The sequence below is a fragment of the Aythya fuligula genome, chromosome 22 (genome assembly GCF_009819795.1).
Source record: "Aythya fuligula isolate bAytFul2 chromosome 22, bAytFul2.pri, whole genome shotgun sequence".
In the NCBI taxonomy this organism is placed as follows: Eukaryota; Metazoa; Chordata; class Aves; order Anseriformes; family Anatidae; genus Aythya; species Aythya fuligula.
In genome coordinates this window covers 732811-756920 of record NC_045580.1, presented here as the reverse complement: position 1 = coordinate 756920, position 24110 = coordinate 732811, and the positions used below count along the sequence as shown (strand labels likewise).

The 24110-nt window shown below is 45.6% G+C and overlaps 1 protein-coding gene across 4 annotated transcripts in view; it reads left to right on the top strand.

The window, feature by feature from the left end:
* Positions 1 to 24110, top strand: part of KIRREL3 (kirre like nephrin family adhesion molecule 3) — a 316766-nt gene that overhangs the window by 53875 nt on the left and 238781 nt on the right. The window contains exon 1 of one of the 4 annotated variants that reach the window (XM_032201819.1): positions 17604 to 17619. The exons of the other annotated variants lie outside the window; for them this stretch is intronic. The gene's annotated coding sequence lies outside the window, so the exon portion shown is untranslated. Of the gene's footprint in view, positions 1 to 17603; positions 17620 to 24110 lie in introns of those variants that run through there. 4 annotated transcript variants of the gene reach the window in all.

Below are 24110 nucleotides of genomic sequence, written 5' to 3'. Positions count from 1 at the left end.
AGGAGCAGGGTTGCTCGTACAGCACCTTGATGATGCTGTAATTTACCCTATCAGGAACAGCAGGACAGGAGAGATAACTGAATGCTCTCTGTTACACTGGGGGAACCAACAGAAAAGGGGTTTTGGCTGAATGGCAATGTAAAGGCAAGTGTTTTGTTTTTCTCCCTTTTTGCTTGGTAAGCCAAGATGGAATAAGCAGAAGCTGTGTTTTTTATCCTGTTCAGAGCCATGAAAGGTGTCTCCTCCCTGCTTCCAAATCAATCATAACTCTCTTAGACTCATTGATTTACAGACAGCATGACACCACCTGCTCCCTGCTCCATGGTTGTTTTTTTTTTTATTATTTTTACTTTTTGTTATTTTTTTGCTAGAAATTCTGGATTTATTGTGTTAGTGTAGCAAGAAGCTGGCTGTAACCAGAGGCTGAGCTGGGTGAGTTGCACCTATCTTGGCCCACTTACGTGGGCCAAACTCTTGCCAGTGGTCTCTAGCCTGATGGTCATTCAAGTGTGGCTCTCCCTTGGACACAGCTCCTGTTGAATCCTCTTGCTGCCTAATTCAGCTGCAGAAAGGAGATGTATGGTGGTTACACCAGGTTCTCAGGCATCTTTGCCTCCGTTTCTCTGTGTTCCCTCGTGTGTGGTAGGCCCTTGAGTTTTGCCATGGTGCACGGGTTTCTGAGATGTGGAAAAGTGATGAAGCTATTACTTTTCAGCAAGCCCAAAAGCATGCTTTTGTTATTTTGTTTGCTACTGGATGGGGTTGGTGTTTGCAGAAGTGCTTTGACATTCTGGGCAGATGGACTAGACAAGTGCAAAGTGCTGTTGTTCTCATCCTATGACGAGATGTGAAAGCTGAAGATGCACTTGTAACAAACTTTCCCCAAATATGAAGTGTGCTGGGGGTTTCGAAGCTGATCCATTCAGTGCCTCTGCTCTTGAGCAGAGAGGCCCTTCTGAGGCAGTAGATTACAGCCATAAGTGTGTACTGCTGAATGGGATATCTCTCCTGCAGTACACACTTCCATTGTCCCAACCACATTTTGGTATTTGCCATAAGCCACGCGCTCTTATGAAAAACCATTTGCAAGATAAGTAAAGGAAAATGTAATCCCTGAGTGGAATGAAGGGTGCTTTGAAATGAATGGGGGATAATCCTTTTGTTGTCTGTTACAAATGCACTTTATTTCTGCATTATCTGAGCATGAGAATAGACTGTTCGCTCAGCCAACAAATCCACTGCAGCACCCTCTCCCCAATGCGTCAAACCCAAGAGACAGGCGGCAGAGCAGCCTCTGAACTTCCTCAGGTCTGCGGCTTGCAAAAAGGTTTCCTTTGAATTTCAAAATCCTGCTGGCGTGATTATTTTGGTGCTTGCAATGTACGCAGAGTGTTGGCTTAAGTCACGCTGAAAGACATGGGTTGAGATTCACAAAGCAGCCTGAAGGATTTAGCTGTCTACCTGCCCTTGATCTTCTATCAAGATGGGTAGGGAAATCTGCCTAAATTGCTTTTAAAATCAGAAAGCCCAACCGTTGCCCCAGGGAGCTTGCAGTCGGGGTGGAGAAGGATAGAGAAGAATTTCTTCCTTTTTTTTTTTTTTTTTTTTTCTCCATCGTTGTAGTTTTCTTTCTCTTGTTGGCACATTTCTCATAGCAAGTTCAAGCCCATTGACTTATGCAAGGAGATACCTCCAGCTTTTGCAGAATGCAGACTTTCTGACCCATGTGGCCAGCAGCCAGGCGTGATCCATCTGGCCATGCTGTCAGAAAGCAAATCTCAGAGCTTAAAGACTGAACACTGTGTAGTCTTGAACTCTGTAGCAACTACCTGTAAAGTCCTTTAGTTACTGCAGACATTGATTCTTAGGGCTTGTAAAATGAGTCACGGAGTGGCTGTTTTTTTTTGTTGTTGTTGTTGTTGTTTGTTTGTTTTTGACCTAAGTTCAGTAGATACAACAAGGGTGTATTTGTTTGCTCTGATTTTATGGCCCGCCATACTCAGCTTCCAGCCAGCAATTCAAAACTTCCTTGTGCTCCCCTGCTCTCTAGGTTTGGTGTAGAGCTTCCCATTGTATTTCCATGGTGTGTTGAAGACAGGGTGCAGATTTTGTTTTACTAGTTTTTTTGAAGAAACTCCCTGAAATCGAGGTCTGTCCCAGGTCAAACAGTGTTGCACAGCTGGTTGAATGGTTGAGTGGTGATGCTTGATGCTCCAGTGCACGAGATGTAACAGGGCCCACTCCGAGCTCAGCTGTGTGGGGACCATCATGATTTTTCCCTAATCAACAGGTTCAAGCCTGGAACTCCCAGAAATCCCCAGCCCTTAACCATGAGTGGTATCAGTCTTGGAATAATCCAGTTGCTTTCAGTAAAACAATTATAGCTGGCAGAATTTGTCTTTGCTTGCATAGTAATTAGGGAAGAAAAGGAAATTAATTAAAAAGCTAATTATAAAGCCTATGAACATTGTTTTCAAATCTTTAGATGAATTTACTTTTGCTGAATGCCACCTTTTTTTTTGATTTATTTGGCTCCAGCAGTGGTAGGTTGGGAATCTGAGGGAAATGAGCCATTGGTTCTTGACGTGGCATGATGCTGTGCTGTCTTGTAAGGAGATTGTCATATACGATGGGAAAGACACAGGAACAGCACTAATCTGACTGTAAGCCTGTTGTCTTCCAGCTTTTTCCATTATGAAGCACAAAACAAATTTAAGTTTTCTGCCTCCTGGAGTCTCATGCCATTCTAATCTAAAGCTAATCCCTTCAAACAAGCATATGTCTGCCCTTGGAGCAGGTTTGTTGTGGGGTCTTGCTTTCTTGGGAGCTATGTAGCGCTGCAATTAGTCTAGGTGTTTAGGTGGCTTCTTCTGGACCATGTTGTGCTCAGCAGCAATTTAAACCAAGTGTCCACTGGTAAATGGTAAAAACTACCCAGGGAAAACGTGATGTTCCCATGCATAGCAAATGTATTCATTAGCATCAAAGCTATTATGCAGAATATCAAAATGACCTTGCAGTCATTAGAATCTAGGTATGTTATGACTTAAGTTTAGAGGGACTTGCATTACAATGTATAATCTAATTAGTGTTACCTCTACTAATTGCTACATATTGCTGAGGTATATAAAATAAATGCATGATTGATGGCAGGTCCCACCAACGCTTATGCTAGCCCCCATTTTTAAACAGGAAGACAAAAGCACCGGGATAATAAGTTACAGTAATTTAGTTACCTTTGTTGGCACCTTTTTAATGCAGCTGTTGTTTTATGCCTGAATGTGACAAAGTTTTTTGTACGTGGGTTTTGACTGTAGGGTTCACCAGGGCCCTTCATAAGGTGGAATCAGATGACTGGATCCCTCTCGTGGGTAGGAACATCAGAGAAAGCGGATGGGGAAGTAAAAGTAGTAGTTGGTGGTGGGTTTGCCAATTGGCTGATCCACGTGCCTGGCACAGCTGTGGATTTAGGATTCGAGTGGTCTCCTGTGCTGTCAATAAAAAGTAAAAGCAAGTGCTGAGGTTTTTAGCCCCATATCACCCTACGTCCTCTCTCCAAACCTAGAAGTTTGTTCTTGGGGATAGAGATCTAGTATGAATTCTCTACAAATAAGTTAAGAAAGTAATGGCTTGACCAAGGAATAGTTTCTGTAGGAGTCTGTGCTCACTGTGTGGAATGGCTGTTTTTTCATATATCCAGGTAATTCATGACTGGATGAATGAAAGAGAACTATGTTCTCTTCAACCTGCCTTGCTGGTGAACAGTACAAGTAGTGTAAGGGAAGCTGGAGAAAGTGGGCAGACGCTACAGGAAAGGAGCACATACAGGTTTGGTGTGACCAGGATGGTGTCTCCACCACTACTTCTGTTCTCGCTGTAAGTACATCTAAAGGGGGAGATGGTGGGTTAACAGTGAGAGAATCAACTGTAAACATGTTCATAACAGCAAGCAAGAATAGCTGCAGACAAAATCTTCCTGTTGGAAATGGCTATGCATACCTGAACTGCTGCTTCTGGAACACATTTTTGTTTCTCAGCTCAGTGCCACCTCTGCTTCCCAGCTGTCCTGGTGGGGATTTTTGGTTTGCTTGTTTGTTTGTAGCAATAACCAGGTTAGGAAACATTGAACTGCAAATAATTAAAATGAAATCTTTGTTCCATGTGCTCTCTAGACCTAGGAAGTCATCATCAGAGCCAGACTGTGATATTTTGATATTCCACACTCTTTTTTTGATATCTGGATTGCAGTTACAAAGCAGGGAAGGATGGCAGGCCTAGCAGTTTTATAATCGCTCTTTCTAATGTGCAGTACCATGGGACACCTCTTAGATGTCTCCACAGTGGCTTCTGTGTGCTTCAAACACGTGTGCTGTTAAATGCAGAAACCAGCTACTGAATTAATGAATATGCCTTCAAAGGACCCTCCCCCCTTTCCCAAGCTGGAGATCTGAAGGCGATCTCGAAGTGGGTGACGTGCCTTTGAAAATTATGCAGCGCAAACAATAAACCTCATTAAATAAAGTCAGCAAAAGTAGCACAGAAAATCCAACGTGGAGAACGGACATGGGGGGACCGACACTGGGCTTCCTCAGCCCAGGACAAGGAAGGCAGTAAAAAAAAACAAACAGGCGTGCTGCAAGGGAAACTGGGGACAGAGCAAGGTGCACTAGGGTGCCCGTGGGTTGTCTTTTCCCCGAGGGGTTTTTGGATGCATAAGTTGGGCAGAAGGAGCCCTGCGGGGGGCAGAACCACCACCACGATCTGCAGAGGGCCTTCCCTTCTGCTGGGTGCGAGGCCTACTCGGGCCCAGTGCCTGCCCCTTCTGAAATGAGGATTAATGAGTTCTTCTATCTGATACTTGTTTGAGATTCGCCATTTGGGTTCATTTTAAACTAATTTTATTCTCCATGTCGCTGGCAATTTATGCAGCAAATGCAATTATTGGAGATGAACGCCTGCCACAGCTGAAGGCTAGAAGTGCCACTTCCTCGGATGTGCAAGGAGTGGAGAGCTGGGGGACTGGGGTGGGGGGAGGGAAAAAGAATATTAGAAAAATAATCTTTCCCCACAACACTCTCAGAGCTGATACACACACCTTCATAAAAAAGTAATTTAATTTTCCCAGTGCAGCACGAAACGGAGATCTAATTATCCACTTCTAAATTGCTTTCTTAATTTTTCAAAACATGGCTTTTTGTTTATGCCTTTCCCTCAGCCCTGCTTAGAGGCTGCCATGGAGCTCACCTCCATATGGAGGTCAGTGATAAAGCCACCTGGAAATGTACTTTCTCTTGATAGCAGGTGTCAGAGCTCCTAATGTGCCACGTGGGCCTTTTGTCCGCTGTAATGGTGCTTCTCCATAGAAATGCGCTTTGAAGGCATCCTCCATGTGATGGTGGAGAAGGCAGGGCCACGCTGGTAATTTGGGAGGCAGCCCTGGGAGCGTGGCTGGGAGCTTCCTTAACATTCACATCGACTGTTTTCTTGAGGTTTGCAGGGGTTTTACTGCCTCAAAACAGCACTTTTGCTGGTTTCTGCACTTCCTCACTTGGAAGTGTTTGTACATCCTCACGGTCTGTTGTGTATCAGTATCAAAGACCATAATCCTCTGTAATGAAATTTCTGGAGTTTCCTGAAGATTCCCGCAGGCACTGCCTTTTAGGCTGTTTATTTACCTTGTACCTGGACAATACTTTCTGCACAGTCCCAAGAGACCTGTGCTTCTGCAGGAACCTCTTGTAAAAATCATCAGCCGGTGTTAGAGCAAAGAGAAGTGTTTGAAAAACTTGGTTTTGATCATATTGCAGAGTACCCTCCCCACACTTCATGTATTCTTCACATGAATTTCCCTAAACTTCAGCTAACAGGCTTGCTGTCTGAATTTAAGGTGATGTACACACACCTTCTCTAATATTTATAGGATAAATGCTAAGCTGTACTTTAGTGATTATCATGAGTTTCTGAAAAACAGATTTCTGATGTTGGAGATAACATGACACCTTCAATTATTTACCAGTAACTGTTTTCAACCTGCCAGCAACAATTTGTCGGTGTTAAGGTATTGAGGAGAACACAAAGCGATTCAGATGTGATGTCCGTCTTTTGAACTTTCTTTGCATTGCATCCCGCTGTTCAACTCTCCCTCCTCACACTCCCCTGCACCATGTTCTTCCCATGTATGGGACCTGGCAATAGGTTTTGTACGGAATGATGTATGATTGATGTTTTTCATCCCTAATTTGTCTCACTGGTGCTGGTGGGTTTTACATATTCTTTTTTTCTTTCAATGCTCTAAATTTAATAGCAGCAACCCAGTACACAGAGCTTTTCAGGCTGGCCTGCTTATTGCTGGTTTGGATCTGGCTCGCTGCAATGGGGGATGCCCAGCTGTAGGGGCAGGACTGGTCCCTGCGCATCTCCATCCAGATGCGTGTGGGTCAAGGACTACGTGGGACTGAGCTGTCAGCTACTTGTGAAGCTCGCCTGCAGAGCCTGCCTGTTCAATAATGCTCTAATTAACTACTGCAAACTTCAGAGGACCCAGCTAACTATAATTGAGAGATCAACAGAGGCTGCGATGAAGTTAGATGTGCATACTAATTACTGAATTATCTAACACCTGCTTTTGAGAGCGGCACCAAAATATAAATACATTTTACATTGTAAGGCCCTTGCTATAAGGAATGCAAGATGTGCGAGCAAGAGATGAAGTGCCTTGTCAGACGGTGCTTAGATCCCTTTTAGTGTCTGCAGCTTCCTAGAAGCGTCTGCAAGACCTCATTTGACAAACCTCTATCCTTTATTTTTAGTCAGGGTATTGCGGCTGTCATGTTGCAGGCTCAACCTGCAAGGAGCCAATTAAGCAGTATTCCAAACATTAAATCGGATGCTCCTGAGGTGGTGGCGGCAGTGGTGGTGGTGGTGATGATGATGGACTTTGCAAGGCCCTGGTGAATTCTTCCAGTGCTGCAAGTTTTGTGTCCAAATGACACAATTTGCTGTCAGCTCTGAAACCTCTTGGAGGAAAATAAATAAATAAATAGAAATTAGGATTCATTTTTCAGCTGCCACAGCCACAGATAAAAGGTTAAATGTCCCAGGTATTAGTGTAGTGGTCTGCTGAAGGTCTGTTGCCAATCATTCTTGATATAGGGAGGGGAAAAGGGAAATGGCTGAGAGAGAAAAAGCTGCTTTTTTCTCCCTTATTCCATTCTGCTGTTTTATTTTTTTTAATACCGATCTAAGGTGCGATTTCCACATCATCAGCTCAATCAGCCATCACCATCAGCCCTCTGAAGGCAATAATTTTCTGCTAAGCAATTTTGTCACTGTGCTGGAAGAAAAATGAAACCAACATTTCAGTGCTTTGTCCAACCAGGAATCAGCACATGGCACAGTTCACCATCTCCCCCCCTCAACAAGTGGCTATTCACTTTTTTTCCTTTGAGGATTAAGCCACTTACCATGGAAAATACTTGAGCTTTGCTATTTCTTATCTTTTTTTTTTTTTATTTTTATTTTTTGAGTATCCTATTTGCTCAAGTGTCATAAGACGTGTTGGTTCCTTTGATGGTTTCAAGTAGCATTGTTTAGGCTGGTTACAGATCTGGTTGCATACTTTGCTGTTCACAGCTAACTGCTCCATCCCTCCTGAAAGGCAGGAGCTCACGTGAAACCTCCTGCTCTTGAAGTGGCGCTTTTAGTCACCGCTGCTGTAATGCACAAAGCCTTGAGATCCGTAACTCTTGAATGTATTGAGCCAGAGCCAGGTAGGTGAGCAGGTTGGCAGCGTGCGTTTGTTTTGCACAGCTGTTTGCTTGCAGAGCGGGGCTGCAAACAGCCTCTTCTTCAGAGTCCTATTGACACCTGGTCCTGAGCACAATGCTTTTGCTAGTGACCTCTTGGAAAGATAGAGATGTTTTGCCCATTACTGCCTTGTCCCAATGACTCTCGTTGGTTGCTTCCAACTGAACAGCCTCGCGTGAAGCTGTTAGGAGTTCGTTGTGTTTAGGGGAGTTGTTTGAAATTCTTCTCCTGCACCTCTTATCAGAAGCAAACCTGGGATTATTGACTGCTTGTGATGCTAAACTTTCCATACGCTGGCCTCAGCCTACTGCTTACTTTGAAAATCTTTTTGTAACCGCAGTTGCCAAGCAACTGTCAGCTGTATTTCGAAGATGCTTACCACCTTCAAGATGTTGGGGCCCAACTGCTGCTGCTACATTCTGCAAGATTACTGCTTCCCTGGGCAGAGGGCTTTGTGAAGGCCAGGGAGCATTCTTCCCGTTCTACCCTTATCGCTGCTTGCTTTATTAGTGTGTTTTCACAAAGCTCTCTGCCTTCTTACTCCACTGATTATTGTGCTGGTTAGGCTCCGAGGGAGCACCTGGCTCTCACAATTTGTCCTTCCAGCACACGCTTTGACACTGGGCGTATGGGAGCTGTGGAAATCCAAGCATTGCCCCTTGTAGCCAGCATTCTAGTTGTGTTGTATTCTTTTCGTCTTACAGAGAAAAAAAAAAAAAAAAAGAGGTATTTTGGTAGGAGGAAAGATGGAGCAGGGTGTGGGGAGGCAAAGAAAGAAAGAAAAGGAAATCTGTGGCTGTGTTGTGGCTGGGGGTCGCTGCTGGCAGTGGCTCTCAAAAGGCAATTGCTTCTTGGTGTGGCTGTAGGTTTCACTGAGACTCCGCTCCTCTCCACGGGAAGCAGGTGCTCCAGGTTGTTTCTGCAGCCGCAGAAGCCTGGTAGCATCTCTCGTGGCCTGAACAGAATGAGAGGGCCAAGGGGAAATTAGAAGTCCATCAAACTTTGCCTACAGAAGTGCTTATTAACAGACTCCCTCTGTACATGGATATGCATGGTTTATTTCATTTTAGTGCCAGCCTATTCCATTTGGGTTAATAAAAGAAATATCCGTTCTATTAGGTGCATTACAGTGACAAAGCACCAAGGGAGCGGGAGGCTGCGTGCTTGTCAGCCGCCTGAGTATTGGGCTGTCAGTTGTGCCATCAAGCCTTCCTGCTTATTTGCAATTTTATTTTCAGATGTGATTGACATCTGGAGGCTCTGACATTCTCGGCACAAACATACAGCCTGTTATTATGCTTGCATTAACATTTTGATAAACACACAGTGCAGCATTGAAAAAGTAATTACATGTCATCACATCTCTGCCTCATCAAAGAAAACTTTGCTGTGTAATTGCTCCAAGATTTACCCAGGTACAACGTACAGCTTCCAGCAAGAGCTCCTTTCTGTTGAAGAGTTTACATTTACCTTTTAAGATGCACAATATCCTTTCCCCATGGGGCTTTCTTGGTCTAAAATAAACCTGGCAATATAATTTAGCTTTCCATAAATATGCTTGGATATTAGAGTGTAGTACTTTTTGCATAATAGTTATTTAATGCTTGATGTAAATATGTTGTGTATTATATGGGCTAAGCTATCAAGGTAAGTTTTTGACGACTGGGAGAAATAGCACATTGTTACATTGGCTTTTGCATTAGCAGAAGGGTCCTTTTGCACTTATATTTATATCAGTACTTCTCACAATGACATCTAATTTTACAATAAAGTGAGCCTAGCTGAAGCGCCTCGCTCTGGATTCTAAAATATTGGCTATTTCCTCACTTGTAAAGGACTTTTCTGATGTGTCTCTGAAAGAGGCATTATATGGAAGAATGCAAATAATTCCAAAGGTTTTTTCTTCCTTTCCTAGGAGCCAAGTAAGGAAGAGAGTCTCATTGATGTTCAGTCAATAAATCTTGCGAGATAGACACTGAAAGACCTGAATGAAAGGTAGAAGAAAAAACCACGTGTATGACAATAAAACAGGTGAAATTGGTCAATCAGACAATTGCTAGCCGTGTTGCATTTTCAGGTTATTTCAGATACAGTGTGCTGGCCAAGTCAGCTTTCCTCCTTGCTGGGAAGTCCAGATAATATGAGCCTGTATCTACTGGTAACTGATGGGATTATTCCTTTTACTCAAATAGCACTTGTCTGGACTCTAGAATGACAAATTTTCGGTTATGTCCCCGATTCTGGTGGGATAATGTACCTAACCCCAGTCCTCCCTATAGGCAGGCAGTGCTTCTAATGCCTCAGCTGGAGAGAAGAATTCTCAGGGTTGTTCATGAGAGGAGGTTTGTGGCCAAACCCTCTGAGATGCCTGTTCTCTTGTTATATAGCAGTAAGGAAAAAGAGTGAGGAATGGCTTTAGGAGTCGTTTCTTCCCATCTTCTGTCTTATGCCTTTCATCATGGCTTCCAGTTCAAATGAAAACACCCCCTTTCCTCTCCAGGAGCAAATTTTCTCTCGTTTCTTCAGCTTGACATAATGGGAGTGATGTGTGGAAGCATTTTCTCCTTGACTAGCCTGCCTCGAAGTGACTCTGAACCCATCACTGTGTGCAGGACAGGAGCTGCACCACCTTATAGCTGCCACCACCCAAGCACATCAACTTTCCCCAAAAGCCAGCTGCCTTGTTCCCTGGGACTGGTGCCATCTCAGCCAGCAGTGCCAGACCATACTGCTGCAAGCCAGCACCTGCTGGGACTGGGAGCTGCAAAAGCTGTGCCCCTTGGGGAGCCTCTCTGCAGGAGCTGCCAGGTGGATAGCAAGAGGTCCGAGGGGTCCTGGAGCAGCTCCAGGAGCTCGCCACCCATTGCTGCTTCAGGAGCCACAGCTCCAGGCACTGGCTGGAGCGATTGGCATGGCTGGCCTTGCTGGGAGGAGGGATTTTGTAAGAAGCATTAAAGGCGGACAGAATGGCGCGCATTTCCAAGTGTGTTTAATGGTTTGATAATGCGATGTTAGTGTCTATTAATCCTCTAAGGAGATTGGTATTAGCTCAGCTTTAGCACTAGACTGAATAAATACACTAACAGGATGCACCCTGGCTTGTGCCTGGAACATCTGTATCCAACATCTGTATTATTATGATTATAGGCTTGTGGCCTACATACAGTATCTATGAAATGAGATCTGCTATTACACCTTTAGTGCAGCCTGGATAGGTTAATTCCCCAACCCTGCTGCCAACGCCAAGTCAAATGGCTGGAGGAGCAATCCCAGGCTGTGCCGAGGGTCTCCGCATCGTTCTGGAGTGGCACAGGGCAGCGCTGGATCAGTCCCTGGCTTCTGCAGTGACTGCGAGGGAAACAACGTGTGCAGACCTGTGGCTGTCACCCCCCAGTGCTATCTGGGTGGGTGAAATTGGGATTACAACACAGAGTGTTTTTTCTGGCATTGCATTCAACCTTCTGCTTTCCCCCTTTTGTGGGGAGCAGCTCCCTGGGTTTTAATTGTTTCCATCTCTGTGGATGCTGTGAGTAAAGCGCAGCTTTCAGGCCAGGCTGCTCTGTCCAGAAGCTTCAGGGTGTCTTCCCAGTGCCCCGCAGCTTCGTACACATGAGGAACTGAGAAACTCAGGCAGTGGCAGCCCCTCCGTGGTCTTCCAAGGGTTTGGGTGCAGATACCATTAAAAGACATTAACACCAGAGCCAGGGGAGTCCCATGCACCAGCCTCCCCATCACAGTTTATCATGTTACTTATCCCAAGGAGCCATTACAAGTGACTCGTGATTCCTATTCATCTTTTCTGCCCTCACCCATTTACTTTCAGGACATTTACATTTAAATATGTGTTTCTGCAGAAGCTTTACAGGAAAGCAACATTGGACCAAAAAAAAAAAAAAAGTGGTTTAAAATGCATTTTTCATGCTCTTTCATACTCTATCGATTTTGTTTTTCTCATTTTTTCTTATAAAGAGAAGGTTTTCTAATACATTTTTCAGAAATAAAGGAGTCAGCAGTTCTACCCTCCTAAAGCAATAGTTATTCACCTAGATTATAAACAGAATTTGTGAGGGAGGGATATTTATATAAATTTCCTTTTTCAATAAAATGAATATTGTGAAAAAGCGGTAGCTCACAGTGAGTGGCTCCCAGGCACAGGGTTCGGAGGCTGAATTTCTCCCTTGCCTGGGCTCCTGGTGATGGGCAACGTGCTTCGCTTTGCCCGCACATGAGAGCTGGCAAGGAGGGAGCGCGGAATCACCTGCCTCTTCCCAGCGCAAGTGGCTTGCAGGAAAAATCAGTTTTGTCTTGTCATGCAGCAAGACTTTTGGTAAGCGCTGAATGGCTGCGGTTTGACATTGTTGACGTCCAGAATTCCAATTCTCAGTTTGAAATGGCTGCTCTCAAATGCTGTTTGTGTTTGGTCTTTTTGAAGAGGGGAGGGGAAAAAAGAAGGCAGAAGACATGCAGTGTGTCAGAATTATTTAGAAGAATTGCTGTCACTGACTTGATTGTCTAATCTCACAGAATTTTTTCTTCCAGTTAGGTTCTATTTCTGAAATGTTGATAGGTTTGGTGTTGATTTTTTTTTTTTTTTTTGCATTTGTGTGCACGAGTATTTTTGATACCTCCAAAAATATTATAGAACAGGAAACCTTTCTCCAGCTGTATTTTGATGTTGACAACCATGCATCTTGGTTAAGCTCTTCGAGTTTGCATGAAGCTGCCAATGATAGTCAATAATATGCCCTTTTATATAAAATCCACCTTCTCGGTTTGCTGGAAAACAAATGGGGCCACATATACTGAATGACAAACTTTGGCTCAGAGGGTTAGCTCTTGTTATTACTATTTTGGCTCTGTAAAATCTGAGCCAAGGGACTACCAAGCCTTGGTCAGGGAGGGAGGACCGTCTTGCTCGGACCCTTGGGGACACGATTGCAGAGGTTTGGGTGGACAGCACGGTGCTGTCTGTTCTGGGTGGAGGTCTGTGTGGACAGGGTACAACAAGAAACCCATTTCAGTCTTGTTTTACTTCTGACTTAAATCTCTGACTTGTTACGTTATTGTGTTTTGTTTTGTTTTGTTTTCTCATTTCCTCGCTATTGTTAGTGTTAATTATTATTATTTCTGCTTGCTACATGCCTCTGGAGTTTAATCCCCCTTTCTTGCTCTGAATCTCTCTGGTGTCTCCCTATTTACTGCAGACAGAGCTCCGCCTTACTGGATTTTTTGCTTAGGGTTATTTCCTCCTCCCCCACTTTTGTGGACCAAAATGTCCTCACTGGCTGGAGGAACCTCCCCCTTCTATTTATCCTTGTTCTTTGTGAGCTCATACAATATAGCTTAATCAACCCAGCGGTGCTCTGCTCAATTCTGTCTGGGAGACACAAAGGAATTAAAGCAGTTGGGTGTTGAAAAGCCTTGCCCTGCCTCTGCCGTTGGCTCCGTAGGAGCACCCCTTGTAGCGCCGAGTGTTGTCAGGACGGAGCTGCTGGGTAATGGCAGCAGCCTGCACTGGGGGCTCTGCCAGTCCCTGCTCCCATATTTTCAGATTGGTAGTTCCCAAAATGTGCCAAGCAAGCACTGGCCCACAGCAAACAGGAGCTCCTGCAGACCACCGAGCCCTTCTCATGGCATAGAGGAGCATCACTGCACCCTGGTTTGTGCACAGGACTTGAGAGAGGGCTGGCTCTGCTTCTGGGCGAGTGCACCTATTTCTGCACCTCGGGTGCTGTGGGCAGAGTATCGCTGAAGACAGCCCTCCGTAGATGCTGCTCCTGCAGGCACTGCTCTCCATCTGTCACTGGGGGAATTATTGGTTTAATTTATTTCCCATCTTCCATTCCTTACCCCTTGGTGCCAATCTGGAAGCCTACCACAGTTCATAATAACTTGTAGTGAAGGGCGTGGAGTTGCCCCATGGGAATATCACTTTCCTACGTCCCATTGGATTCATTAATAACAACATTATGTTATGATGTTTTCCCCTTGTATTATTCTATAGATCATTTTTATTATGTAGATACGAACCCTTTGATATTGTAATTGTGAAGTACACGTTATGAAGACAAATGTGTTTGGCTTAATGAGAATGGATTGCCAATAAAAGCTGAAATAGAGGGAAGCATTTTTTTTAGCGTTAACCCTCATAGAAAGCGATGTCAGACTGAGCGCTCAGCAATCCTCAAATGCAAAGAGAGTATTTTTAGTCTGTTGATAAAGCATTGACTTCCGGAGCATGATAATTATCTGATAAAAATTTAAAATAAAAAAAATAAAGAGCTAGTTCTCTGGGTAAGACTGAGGCAGCTGCCAGAGGAATGAAGCATCGCACGGTGTGCACACAGTGTGCAGCTGGACCGGTCCCTGTAGCCCATGGGGTGGGAAGCGTTGGGAGAGAGCCGGAGAGCAGCCGACTGCAGGCTGCCCTCACCGGGCTGCCTGAAGGGGACCAGTGGGGTCATGGTGGTGTGCGTGACACCAGCAAGCCTGAAGGGTCAGCAGTGTGGTCCTGCCGCCTGCTGCCACGGCTGCTGTGTCTCTTCTTACTGCTAATGCTTTCTAAGGTAGGCACAGACGGGGGACAATAAGTTGCTGTCATGCCTCTTGCTTGCTGTGTCACTGCTGCTGCCTTTATGGGACTCCCACTGTGGCGCCATCCCAAAGCCATGGAGAGGGGAAATGCAATGCTGCTTATCCCATGGCAGTGTTTTGTGAGGGTTTCAGTGGCACTCAGACCTTTATCGGACCATCAAGCCATGGGGAGGGAAGCACCCATGCTCCTGCTCTGCGGATGGAAATGGAAAACATCACTGTGTTAAAGGAGGGACTTGGAGATTTTGAGCTGTGAAAGGGCTTGCCCAGCACAGGTGAGAAATCATCCCGTGGCCAGCTGGAGGAGAGGGAGCCAGGAAGCTCGGCACTCAAGCTGGGATCGGTGTGCTTTTCTCTCCCTCCGTTCCTGAATTTACTAGATAAGAGCTGTTTATGCAGAGGAAGGCGTGCACAAACGTGCATGTCCAGACACACGTGCACCTCCTCAAACACAGTCTTCGCTAACCTGTGTCTGCCAAAGCACGATAACTTGGTGATACCAGCCAGGGGATTCGCTGGTGAGCTAACAGATGGAAGGAGCCCTCTCCCCATCTGACGCGAGCACAGATTTAATCAGCTCACACTTCCCTTTTCCACCTGGCATAGACTCTGGGAAATGTATCTTGATTTGCGTCCTCCCAGCTCTCCCCATAGACTCTTGACATCTTTGTTTTTTTGCGACTTAACAGCAGCGATTGCAGCGAAGCACTTTGCCACCTGTCACAGGGACAAGCCCATTCCCTCCCTGTCTGTTGCGAACTGCTTTGCATCTCAGGCTCTGCCGGACGGTCGGGAGCACGGCGAGGCAAGGTTTGTGCCTCAGCCACCCGGCATCATCACGGAGAGCTGGGGACAAAACAGGAGAGCAAAGAGGGCTGGGTGGGTGCTAAGGCTGTTGGCTTTTTATGTTGGATGCCTGATTCTTTTCCACGCTTCTCTGCTTTCTTTCCAGCATTAGCAGAATGTTTAGGTTCCCTGTTCTTAAGCTGTTCTGGCTAAAAAACTGTGCTGGTTATGGCACGCTGAGAGGTCTGGGGGCAGGCAGAGCTTCAGGTGAGAGTGAAAAGAGATAAGGAGGCTCAACTTCATTCCAGACAGTGGCAAAAGTGGGGCTGTTCCACTCTTGGAGATGCTGTTGGTGCTTGCGAGTTTCTTAACATTTAACGTCTTGTGTTCTTGAAGCCCACCTCTTGTAGTTGGTTACTGAATGTAAATCTGTTTTCACCAAGAAAATGGAAGCAAAAAATAAAATAAAATAAAGACACCCTAAAGCATTATATTAAAGCTTGAAAACGTGTTTTCTTTGAGATGGGAAAATGAATGGAAACCCCAGCAAAGCAGTTCTGTTGCATGTGAAGAAAGACTCCTACAAAGCTGTTAGCTGCTCTATTGAGCAGATCTCATCAGGGCCTGGGAGGTGGGAGTCTCTGTTGTATGATGGGAGAAACTGAGGCACAAAAGCATTTTGATCGAGGAGGAGAGAAGCCAAGTCTCATGTGCTGTACATGGCAGCATGTGCACACATTATCTTCTAGTGAGAAAGTCGATTAGACTAGTTCATGTTGTCTGTACTGAGTGAAATGCTGAAAAATCAACGTGATGAAAAGTGAGGAGGTGGGAGAAGTCATTCCCTGGCTGTGATATCTGAGATATTTGTGCATGGCAGGAGAGCTTCAGAGTTAAATCCTGAACGCAACCATTGGAGAGAAGTAAATTGAGAAGTGAAAAGTATTTTATTAGTATTCTGCTATTGATTTCTTAATGGCTTTTCTTCCTGGAAATCAGGAAAATATTTACCCTGCTTTAAGTTGCTGGGTGCAGAGGCTGTCTGTAGGGCAGCAGGGGTCTGGTATGCAATGCCATGAAGTGTGTCTGACAGTGAGCCCCAGCCTGCCACTGCAAAGCAGATGCCCAAAGATGAAAGTATTGAAACTTTTCCAAGGTTGGGTTCAGTTTCCATCCTCTGCACACTCTTTCTCACTTGCACATTTCTATTATTTCAAGCTTTCAGTGCAGCAAGGAAAAATGAAAAAAAAAAATCACTTTCCACCTGCAAATGATTATATAAAACACTTCAGTGCCGTAATGCTAGGTGAGGAATCTGGGATAATAAGAAAAACCTGTAAGGAGGATCATCAGTTTGCTGTGCCTACCTGCAGCCAGTGGGAAAGTGATGCATTAGATATTGTCCTGCCTGGTCCTGCCTGATATACTGAGCAACCGCGTTGCCTCCAAAGCTAAATGCCTTGTTTGGGCTGCTCTTGACTTCTGATTCTTTTCTCTCTCCACCAGATTTTTTTTAGGGACTGCTTTATATGAATATCCTTGGCTTAATTTGCATTGCATTAGAGTAAACCATTTTAAATTTCTTCACAGCAGAAGTAAATCTGACAGACTTTATGAAGCCATTATACCTGCAGGTATTTTATACTTTTAAAATACATTCTTGTCAAGCTATCTTAATTATATTATTATATGTACTTTTGAACTCGGATCCACTCTTGGGTGATACATTACGCTTCTGACAGTGCAGTCCTAAAAAGCTACAATTTGTATCAAAGCTCCTTGGCTGAACAAAGATGTATCTATTATGGATTCAGGCGAATTTATTAATTTACTGTTTTGGAACACTTATTCATTGACAAAGCTTGCCGGCTTTAAATTTCTATGGCGATTATTATGTGCAGCGTTTACATGGCTTTCAGGGCTGATGGGATTGTAATTGAGAGTACCAGAGAGCAGCTGCAGGCAGGAGGCAGCGAGCTCTGCAGACTTTGCTTGGCTTTTACCCAGAGTCATAGTTTACAGCATTATCTCATTCCTGCGCGTGTGTCCACCTTGCAATCCACTTAGGGTCATTGCCAGTGCTTTAGGAGGACCTGCTCTGGCCAAAACATCTTCAGCAAGTACTTAAGCAAAGCCATTTGGCTCTCGAAATCAATGGGAGTTAAGAACATGCAAGTTAAGTGCTTTGCTGAATCACAAACCTGATTTGTGAGAGTGATTTCGCTCGCAGAAGTGGGTCCTGTTAGCTGGAATTTGGTTGGGCATTGGGACGGGTTGCCCAGGGAGGTGGTGGTGTGTTTCCTTGAACCCCTGGGAGTGTTCAAGGAAAGGTTGGACATGGTGCTTAGGGACATGGTTTGGTGGGTGACATCAGTGGTTGAGAGGTGGTTGGACCAGATGATCTTGGAAGCCTTTCCCAACTGTTATGATTCGGTGAGTCACAAGTGGAGCTGTTCTTTTGGATGTCCTGAGGGCTGGGCATCCAGAGGGGGCCACAGTACTCTGGCTGTGTCACGCAGAGTTCTGCTGTGAAACACAGACCCAAACAAGCCAAGCTGGGCTGGTGGAGCTGAGAGTTAGCAGGAACAATCGCCTTGGGTTTGGTGGAGGCTTTGGGAGAGCTCGTTCATCTGGCCAGTGGGAATCTGAAGGAGGGAATTTGAAAAGGGAAGCCATGCAGCCTGTGGATGTGGAAGGGCTCCTTTCCTCCCTGGTGTCTGCTGAGAGCTGGGCCAGAGACCTGGGGAGCCCACAGTTCTCTGTCCTTTAAAGCCCCTCATCACAGTGCTGACAGCCAGGTTTAGTGCCAGGGCTGGTGCCAGAAGAATCTTTTTGGGTCTTTTTCCTCCTATTTAACAGCGAAAGAGGGATGGATCGGCCGTGATTCGAGCACTCATTGCGCTGCCATCAACATCCTGGCTGATGGGCTCCAGGAGGCGGGGGGCTGCTGGCTGTGCTGGCAGCAAGGCAAGGGACACATCTGCCTGCCCGTGTCTTCTTGCCAGAGCTGGCGGGGGGCTCTCGACAACTCCAAAGTGAGCTGGGGATGTTTTTCTGTGAGCCCCCGCCTCCAGCGCCTGTTTTCTTCCTGCAGCAGCATCAATGATTCCCGCCTCTCCTCGGATTAAGAAGGCGAAGAGAATCGGAGAAGCAGCATTAGGTTTTCTATTCTGAGCTAGCAATCACCGAAATCCATTCAGAAAGTTTAATTGCTGCAAGTAAAACTTGTAAATACCGATGTGGCATAAAGCACGGTCTAGCAGGCAATTTTCTCCTCTGCCTTCTGAGAATCCAAATGATTTTTTTGTTGTTGTTATTCTCTAATGTTGTTTTAAAGGTTTGGAATAGCACTGATTTTATTTATTTTTTCTTCAAACCATGCACTTCCCTCCAAAAACAGGTTTCCAGCCAGGCTCATTGAGAGCCTTGATATTGTCAAAAAAAAAAAAAAAAAATCAGTTCAACTGTTTCATCTTGTAAAACTTTCAAAGCTAAAAATTAACTGACATTTCAAAGTGAAATGTCATTTTGCTCCAAATAAATAAATAAATAAATCAAGTGTTTTGACATTTTTAAAGCAGTTTTCCCTTGCAAAAGGAAAGAAGTTCTCTAAATGAAAACTGTGTCAAAACTGCCTTCTTTCTCTGAGAAATTTTGACTTCTGTGGATTTCTTCTTACAAGACAAAGCGCCGCGGCTCGCCCTTGGGCTCTTGTCGGCTTGAGGAGCCAGCTGCATCATCGGGGGGCCATGCCATTTGGTTTTCCCTTGTAGAGCAGGATAGATGAGGATAAAGGGCAGCATCGGAGTTCAAAGCCAGTCACACCCCTGGCTTGCTTAGTTTTGCTTCCAGGAGCAGGGCTGGGACACAGGTGGGTACACGTTTGGCTTGCATTCCCCCACTTGTTGGGCTGAAGGTGGACAGCACACAGAGCTGTACACGTAGGATTTCCAGTTTTAAATCAGCCGGTGTGACACCTGCCTTCAGTGGAAGTGGCGTGCCGTGCTGAGTAAAGCAGATCTAAACGTATTCATCCTGGCACGCTGCACAGCTCAGGGAAGGGCTGAGTCCAAGCACGGGCACAAACAGGAGGGTAGGGCTCTGTGGCAGCAGCGGGGGGCCCCGATGGGATCTGTGGTGCCAGGTTAGCGGGGCTGCAGCAGGGCTGCTGCTCCCTTTGCGTGTAGCAGGGAAGGTCGCTCGTGGCAGGGCTGGGGGATGCAGGCTGAGATGCTCACTTGCCTCTCGGAGAAATGAAGAATAAACGCATCTGTAGCTGTTTCTTTTGCTGCGTGTTAGGGAGTTAAATTGACGTTGGTAAATCGCTGCAGTATGTTGTAAATGATGTATGGAAGGGGAAGGGAAAAAATCCCGTCTCGATGCAGGAAATGGTTCTGCGTTGGGGGAGATTTCTCACAGACGTTTCTTGTAATGACAGAGCAGGAGAAACTCTTCAGTCAGAAACCTTTGACTCAAAAAGGAGAAGAACAGGTCCCCAGCTCCAATTTTTTGATGTTGTTTTCTTGTTAATATCTTATTTCCCTGGGAACTGCCTTCTCCATGCGTTCCCAGGTCCTCCCCAGACCCAGCAACTGGGGGCAGCCAAACCTTTCAGCCACAACCAGTGCTTTCACCCTGCCAGACTACCCCATTGCCCCTGCTGATGAGACTCTTGTATAACATTTTAAAAGCCAAATCTCTTTCCCCCCCCAGCCCCTTTTTTTTTTTTTTTTTTTAAGGTTGTGAAGCTCCCATGCCAACAAAACATCTTCTCTCCTGCTTCTTTCTGGGGTAGTCTGCAAGCAGCCGAGCACAGAGCAGTCAAAGGCTGCTGCAAAACAGAGGGGAATTGTGAGTGACCATGGAGGGGAGAGCAGTAGGCATGTATTTAAATTGCAGTCAGGGAGATTTAGCTCGAGCATCTGGAAAATCCTTTTCGCAGTAAGGAAAGAGAAGCCCTGGGACAGATTATGTGGGGAGGATGTGAGCCCTCCATCCCTGGAGGGCTTTAGGGAAGCTTAGACACACATCAGCTGTTTTTATTGGAAGCAGAGTTCCTCCTGGACCTGGAGAAATGCAGAATAAGAAAACTGGCTCAAGGGGACCCGGAGGCATCATCTAACCCATCTGTCTTGCTTGAAGTCCTGAGTTAGGCAGCACTGGGCTGGCTTCACTGGGCATCAGAGACCACCACAGGTCTCGCCTCTGGAGGGGAGGGTCTCTGACAGGGGGAGATGCTGTCTGGGGACGTGACCATCTCGCCAGGCAGGTGCTGTTATTTCTCACCTGAGCCCCAGCTGCTGTGAGCTCAGCGGTTAAGATCAGCATGGGAAGATGCAGGCTTAGCAGCGAATTGCAAACCAAAATCGAGGTGGATGATGCTGCAAACTGCTCATTCTGAGTGCTGGCATCCTTGGTTTGAGAGCATACAACTGGTTGCCGCATCAGGCTGTTATCTCCCATCCTTTTTTTTTGGCTGTGTCCTTCTTCCTGCAGGGACCAGTGGTGAGTTGGCCACTGCCTGCATTCCAGGGCAGTGATCAGCAAGCCTTTAGCTGCTGCCTTAGAAAAAGGAAAGCGCTTGAATATTCCTTGGCTGGGATTCAGATCATCCGAGATTGGCCAAAGTGTGAGCTGAAGCCCAGACACAGCTTAAGGTCCATGGTGAAAACCTGCTATTTTGGGAGGCGAATGAATGCAAGAGGCTATTGGTTATCTGTCAGTGCAGGCGAGCCGGTAAATGAGAGGTAGTCAATGACATAAGGGATGTCAGGTTTTATTTCCAGTAAGAGCCGGTGAAGCTGGGAAAATTGCTCATTAATGCTTTATTGATATTCATGTTACTATTGAAGAAGTCTGGGGTGGGGAGGTGGGGGGGTCTGTGCCCATGTTAATGGGGCCAAGCTGAAAATAGGCTCTTTTATGCCTGGGCAAAGGGTACACACTGACCACGGGAGGTTTGACTATGTCAGTCTCTCTAAATAGAGGATAGATCGGTTCTGTGGCTGAGCCAAAAGCTTTGGAGGAAAAAACTAATAACATGGGTCAAACTGCGTCAGGAGCATTCCAGTCCTCTTTTTTCAGAAAATAAATTTTAAAGCAGATTGTTGTAAAACTATGCAAAATGTTCTGCTTTGGGTTTTGGGACTATTTAACCCTCATGTTTGCTTTAGCATTCTGTTTTTAGAATAATTTGAATTTAAAATGCTCTTTCAAAAGGAATTTATTTCTAAAATGTCAAATTACTTTAATTCGGAAGTGCTGACACTAAAATGTTTGGATTTAAAAAACAAAGCAAACTCCATTAGTTGCTTGGCATTGTTTACATTCACAAATATTTTTCATGTCTCCAACTCCTTAGCTTGTGCATTTTTCTATATCTTGCCCACTTTTTCAGTTGGAATTAGGCTGGGTGCTGCAGCTCCTCAGGGAAAGAGCCCAAGTGAAGCAATTCCCAGCACAGCTGCAACTCCTGGGGCTCTCTGGAAATCCAATGTGCTGTGCTTGGAGCTCACCCCACACCTCTTCTCTCACGGTGTTTTTGGGGCGCCCTTTGTGTTAGGGGTGAGAAATGAAGGAACTCACGCATATTTGGGAGCGTTGCCTCTCTTTTAGGATGACGCTCATCCTGCCTCAGTTTACCTTGGCACTGAAGCAGGAGCCGCAGTGCCTCTCCCAGCTCTGAGATGCTTGATGCCAAGGCTCTAAGCGAGGCTGCTGAAACTGCTTCCCAAGCCCTTGCCAGTTTGCCCCAGCTTTGCAAAAAGCTTCGTGCCTCACCTAACAGTGAATTCATGTGGGAGCTTCACTGGAGCGAAAGCCAGTTCCACTCTGCCTCTGTGCCATGCTTGGCCAGAGCAAACCTGAAATAACTCAATAATTGAGATAGTTTAGAAGAGAAAACATCTCCCAGTATCATGTTTAATAAAGCTCTGAATCTCAGCTGTCATCACACAGCCTAATTTCCCAGGCTGCAGATCAGCAGGGAAGCAGGTGATTGCCGAAACGCTGTCGGTGCAGTGCATCCATCTCAGATGCCCACCCTGCATAATCCCCTGATTTTCAGGGGGTTTGGCTTCTTCTTGTTTGCATTGCTGCTCCCACCTGTGTTCTTGTGCATCGGGAGTGTTTGATCACTGCAACATTATGGAAGGGCAGCATGTAACATCCCAAAAGTCTGAGTTTGACCCAAGACTCCTTGCTGAACTGTGAACTGCTCCTTTTGGATTTTATTTTCAGCGCAATATGTTCCTTGGTCTCCTGCATTCAGTCTGATCCTTTTGTCTGCTGGGATGTTGTCTTAATGGAGCATTGGGCATCCCACAGTTGTTAAGAAGCTTATCCTTGTTGTTCCTGGGATATAAAAGCAGAATCGCTCTTCTCGCTTCATAGGTAGAGAAAATTTTCCCTGGTGACCCCTCCTGTCAATCAGCTTTCCCAGTTCCCGTTAAAGCTGTGCTTTAGGAGCAGGTATTCTCTCTTAGCAAGGCTTCTGGCAAGGATGGGGGTCTGTCACCCAGCACAATGGAAACTTCTGGCCAAAAAAAAAAAAAAGTTTGAAAATGCTTGTTTTGTGTTTGTTATGTTGGGGGAACTGAGGTCAGGGCACTTGGTTTTCTTTTTTCACTGCTTTCCATGGCTGCCCTGTGCCAGGCATTTCCTGTAGTGTCACGAAGCAGGTCACATTTGTAGCACAGGGCTTGGGAGGGTTGTCCCACTGGTCCTGCAAAGGCACACTGAGAGGTAGGAGTGGAAGGGGAACCTGGGGCACATCACATAGCCACCCTCCCCGTAGAGCTCTACCGCCTGTTAAATGGGCAATCATCTGCTCTCCCCATCCCGATGTAGAGAAAGGGGACTAATTAAAGTTTATAGGCGCAGAGATGATGAAAGATGCAGTAGTCAGCATTACGGCAGTGCTGCTCCCCGAGCTAAGCAGAGCACGAGTCCATGGAAAAAATAACACGCTGAGTAGCGCTGCTGTTTTATGGTCCCTTTCATCACCGGAAAGTTGGTTTGGTTGGAAGTTGATCAAACTTTCAGGGAAAGATAGAGATTTATTCCAAACCAATCCTCCCAACCACTTTGTAGCCATGATGTGAATTAAGGATTATTAACATCGAGGGAAGGCTCCCTTCTGCCTTGCCTAGGTTTCTGGATCAGGCTATCAGGAGCATCCCTCCATGCTTCTGCTCCACTGTGTCCCTGGAGCTAGACAGTGATGGCAGAGGAGGGCATGGGCCAAAACATAGGAGCACGGCAGTTATTATTCTAAATGAAAAGCATCTCTTCTCATTAAAGCTGAAAATTATGGTCCGCAGATAACTCTGGTGGTGGTTCATGGAATCAATAAAACCCCAGTTTGTTTTGAAAGCCAAGTTGCCGATATGCCAAAATACATATTTTGCAAATTGCTTAATTTACATTTGAAAAGATCAAACCTTATTTCTTCTGAAAGCCGAGAGTTGTGGTGGGGGAAGAGACGTACACGCAGCAATTCAAATCTCCTTTTTGCCATGCTGCAATATACATAATGCGATCGAAATTGATAGCAGTTGAGAAACTTTTTTTTTTTTTTTTTGAACAACAACAATGCAAGGAAGCTGATGGTCTAAGTTGTCAGGGAGTTTTTACTAATTCCAAAGCAGTAGTAGCTATTCTTTGAAGCAACATTTCTAGCTAAGCAGGGTGCCTTCATTTGTAGCATCTGTCTTCTGGAGGCGTGATGGTCATCTGCACCCTTGGGGATGCTCATTACTTCTGTCTAAGCTCTTTACTCTTTCCTACAAACTTTGTTGACACTGGAAACGTAGGATATAAAAGCATCCTTTACGTGTGGCAGAGATGCATGCTGGCAGGAGCACTGCAACATGAAATCATTAAGACCTGCTTGGCAGAAAAGGGGGGAGCTGCAGGCTTGGATG